Raw genomic sequence first — 5,000 nt, 5'->3', positions numbered from 1 at the left:
TATCTAACATTATTTCTATCGTGGTTAACTGTTATTGCAGAATCATGGAAGTCACAACAGATTTGGTAGATATAGGTTTACATCTTTTAAAATCAAATATTTGATAGAGATACAGGCTGTATGCACTTAATGCTGACTGTGGTTTGTCCTTGTTTAACTCTCTGAAAGAGTTTGGTCCACGCTTCCATTTCTGTGTACTCTTTGTACTCTTTGTACCCACAGTACAGGAGCTTGATTTGTACCTTCTACTGCTGACCCAGATTTACTTTGTAGGTCAGACTGTGCTAAAAGAAAATAGTTGCACAATAATCTTAATAATCTTAATTTTGTTATCATTCATATTCTAATATTTAGCGATAGTAGGAAGAAAGCTTACGGGGAAATACAAAGACGTCGACACACGCACAAACATATCCAATTACAAGATTAGCCTCTCGATTTGTCTCCAATTACAAGATTAGCTGGCTGCCGTTAGAGAATAAACAACTCTTAAGTGGATTAGAATCAACGTGGGAGGACGCAGGAGGGCGAGGCGAGTGGGTAAAGTTCTGCCAAATAACGATGACCCAGAAGAACGCTGATAATTTTTTCCACGGCGATGACTGTCCAAATCCCACGCGGGGACAGAGAAGGGACATTGTGTAATGCTTAATATACTTCAACGAATACTATACACGAGGGATAACAAACCTGTATCTCAAAAAGATCCAGAATAAAGGAGGCATATGACAAATTCAGCATCTCAAAAAGGGTTCATGACTCAATGACTGAACTTCCACCAGACGCGACACAGCCTGGAGATCAACAGTGCCATCAACCGTTACATAAGCGACCATGTGATACCAGGAGCGACCAGGTGTCTCCGCCGTGCGTGCGTGTATGTGAATGCATCCATAGCGAAGTTATTTATACCACGTGACTCGCTTTTTATAATTCTCGGTGCAGCTTGTGGAAGGATTGTGTTATCGCGGAATAAATGAATAATGTAGAAAAAAAGAGATGTATCGGTTTAGTACATGGCATTTAATGTGAATTGCTGACAGGGTTGTTCAAAATCCAAGTGGAAATTTATGTCTGTAACTGCCTGCTCTGACATTACCAGTTCGCTAATTACTTTGGGATATTTATAATTTTCTAAAGCTCTTACACACCTAATAGGTATGCGTATGTCGTGGCGGGTTTCATAATCTTCAGTATATCTTTTCTTTGCATATTTTTTTAACGAAACTTTTACTTTCATTTTTGAATTTCTTTACCGGACAGGCCAACCGCACAACGTGAGCAAACTTAATAAGTGTTATTATGTTACCAGGTCAACATGGAGGTCTACAGATCCGGGGTGTGATATAATGTTATCTGGCATTTAGCAGAGATGGTGTCGTCATCCCGTTTTTATAACTCATGGCCCTTAGTTTACGTGGCCGTTTGTCAAACATTCCAAATATATGATGTTTCAACGCTGTCTCATAACAGATGGATTTTTAGATTTATTCTTAGATGGATCTCTAGATTTCTCAGACGCCAGGACGCTGCCAGAGACCGCGCGAGGCCGCCGTTCAGCCTTTTTCTAGTTGTCACTGCATTGGACTTGACAAGTCTTGTCTGAGAACTATAACTTGGCGTCGTTTTCCCGCAGAGTTCAACGCGACCCGGATGTGCTGACTCACGCTGACTGGCAGGTGCAGTGCTCCAGCATCTTGCTTCTGGCAACACGATCCTGCCTCGTCATGGTGAACTTTGTCTATTGAGTATAAAATAATCTGATTGTAAAGATGAAAAAAACTGAAGCCGTACTAAATATTCGTTTTCCAAAAATCGGGGAAAATTCTTTGATTCTACGTATGATCCTTAAGGAAAAACCATCGAAAATAGGAAGGAAAATTTATCAATAGATAAAAAGGCACTCGAACGAATACACCATTTTGCTTGCATGTTTTGCTCAACCTCTGGCACTGCATCACCATGACACTGCAGGAACTTGGTGTACGAAATGGGACCATGAGGAAAGGCAAAGTCAAAGGCAAAGTCTTCGGTCTTTTCGTAGATTTTCGATAGGAACTGAAGCCATAATCTAATTAATATTATTATTTTGGCATCCAGGTGTGCGAATTCCAATGCACGTCTAAGTAGCAGGGAAAAAAACAAAGCAACTTCGATAACCCTCCCTCACCCCCCCCCCCTCACGTGTCCTCCCCTTATTTGGCAGCGCGGGGGAGGGGAGGGCAGAGGGATAGGGATGGGGAGAGGGGGAGATTGGGGAGGGACAGAGGGAGGGGGAGGGGAAGGCAGAAGGATGTGGAGAAAGAGAGCAAGATGGATGGGAATGCACAGGTGAGGGAGGCAGGGGAGAGGGGAGGGGGGGAGGCTGGGAACAGATTGTAAACAAATATTTATATGTTAACCGATTCGTTGCGGACTCTCCCAGGGGATACGGGCCTAATAACAGTTGCATGACGCCCAGAAATCTTGAGAAGAATGAAGTGCTGTTTAAGCGAACGAGTCTACTTAATTATATATCACGCTTCATGGAGACCTTGGCCACAAAACTTTACGACTTCCTCGTCAATGCAGACGAGGCGGTTAGCTGATAGAATTTACGCATATTTTTTCATTAATTATTCGTTATTGTTATCGCTCAGTGCGTGTGTGTGTGTATGTATCCACCTGTCTGTCAATGTAACCGTCTACCTACCTATATATATCTACGCGTGTGTGGCAAAACACGCCTATTAGTCCCAACTAAAGAAATTTTACCGCAATCAGCTGACTCCGACGGCCAAGGATGCGCCGCCGCCCCCAGCCATCCGCCCAGGACGCCGCCGCCAAGCTGTGAGTCGCGACGAGACAGCTGACGGCGGTGCGAGCAGAGCCAGCGCCGCCGCAGGACACGACGGCAGCGTCAGCGAATGCAACCAAAAAATGTCTGAGTTCATGGCACAACGTACTTCTAAACAACGACTTTATTTGAGGAGATAGAGTTCACAGAGAATGATTTGGGTCTAACTGGGCGCATCCATCGAGAACTACGAGAACTAAAAGTCCGACTGCAGACGACGACGAAGTAAACAATGCGTAAAAGGCAATTGGCAGAACGATGCGCACGGTTCGAGTAACGGTTTGGCGACAGTACAAAGTTCTCGCAAACGGCAAGTGGGCCAGAGCAAGAATAATACTAAGAAAATGCAACAAATAAATAATAATATAAACAAGAAAAACCTTACAGCGATAAATTCTCAATCTGGGATATTCATAATGCTTCGGGTATGGGAACCAAGCGCTGTGGAGGGCGCGGGACTCGATCTCCGGATATTTGCATTTATCTTATCAACTTGTACTTTGGTAGAACGTTATATAAATAACTAGCGCTGCTATTCGTTTAAAACCCGATTTTATCAACAGACTTTTAGGAACGAATTCAGCAGACCAGACGTCCAGAACAATCCATTGGGGTTCGAGAATCATTAAAAGGGTAATAATACTCTGTGCTGTGAAGTGTTAATGTCTGTCAACGAAAACGTCCGTAGAGCCAAACAGAACAAGAACTATAACAAGAAAATGAAAAGATGGAAGCGTAAAATTGCTTAAATGTTTATTAAGAGAGTGGGCGGACTGTTCGAAAAAAAAAAAATAATAAAATAAAGGAATTTTTGGTTTTGATTTCCAACCAAAAATTATTGTGAAATGAGTAAAATGTAGATTGAGCGTTTAGATATATTATGTAGAAAAGAAATATCTAGGGCATTAGTGATGAACATACCACATTTCTGGTTATATATATTCTCAGGGAAATTTTTTAAACCTTCATCCTATAGGAGTGGAATTACTGTCTTTATAAATATCTCAGCGAATCACCCTATAATCATTCATTAGTTTCCATTATAAAGATGGTGCAAGCATTCAGGATAAGGCGTGGCTTTGGCTTCGGCGCCACGAATTCTATATCCGAAATGGTCACTGGTTTAAAACCCCCCACGAGTCTTTTCGGATAAGCTGGTTGCTGTTTGCTTGGGATTCACTCTATTTTCGACTTTATAGCATTGGCGCATAACGGCGTAGGATTACGTGGTTGTGAATAGAATATCCACGTCTAGTTTCCAGATATGAATCTTTTTCGTTATCATGCAAAATTCTTCAAGATGGAAACATTATCTAAGAAACAATGAATTAGAAAAAAAAAATTCAGAGGGAGGAGAGTCCAAAATTTAACGATCAATATTACATTTCCCTTTGTTGCATACAAAAACCCTAATTCGTAATGACGATACATGCCATTCATATGTACCAAAACATTTTTGCAATGTGCAACTGGCTGATGTCAATGATATCTTTATAATGAAGATGTGGGTTACCTGGGTATCTAAAACAACAACAACAACAACAACAAAACAGCAAGACGTTACATATAAAAAAAGACTAAATAGCTGAATATTATCATGTTTGGTTCGATAAGGAAGCTAGTCCATAGTTGTACTAGAAGGTTGTTATTATTATTACCTCCGCCAAGGTGGTTATGTTTTTGGTAAAACTGGTTAGCAGGATAACTCAAAATATTATATACGGATTGATTTATTTATTTATTTTATTTATTTTTTTAACCAGAAGTGTGTCTTAGCCCAACTTAGATGCCATTAAATTTTGGTGGTGATCTGGATTATGATCCGGATTCAGGATAGTTAGCAGAATAATTAAAGTTACAAATTTATTATTATTGTTATTGTCATCTTTTATTGATGTTTTGCTATTATTTTTTACCATTTTTATAATTATTATTACTATTAATACTATCACTAGGAGACGGAGACTGGGGCCCAGTGTAGGGGATCACCCCTGCCTTGGCCCTCAGCCCTCGCCTATACAAATTTTGCATGGGCTTCTCTTCTCCTTTCCTTCTTCTCTTCTTCATCCCCTTCTTCTGTCCACTTCCCAAGGTGCGAGGGCCTTGCTGACAGGACGAAAGGCTGGCTTGGTGTCAGTCCCCAACGGCCTTCGCACTCCGTTTG

General features: G+C 41.2%; 1 protein-coding gene across 1 annotated transcript in view; it reads right to left on the bottom strand.

The window, feature by feature from the left end:
* The window catches only part of LOC113829427 (interleukin-1 receptor-associated kinase 4), a 14,428-nt gene extending 11,558 nt beyond the window's left edge, over positions 1-2,870 (bottom strand). The window contains exon 1 of the mRNA XM_070141311.1: positions 2,755-2,870. The gene's annotated coding sequence lies outside the window, so the exon portion shown is untranslated. The remainder of the gene's footprint in view (positions 1-2,754) is intronic.
* Positions 2,871-5,000: the final 2,130 nt, after the last annotated feature.

Source organism: Penaeus vannamei, chromosome 28, assembly GCF_042767895.1.
Source record: "Penaeus vannamei isolate JL-2024 chromosome 28, ASM4276789v1, whole genome shotgun sequence".
NCBI classification, from domain to species: Eukaryota; Metazoa; Arthropoda; class Malacostraca; order Decapoda; family Penaeidae; genus Penaeus; species Penaeus vannamei.
Note: the sequence above shows the minus strand (reverse complement) of the source record. Positions and strands in the feature narration are given on the sequence as shown.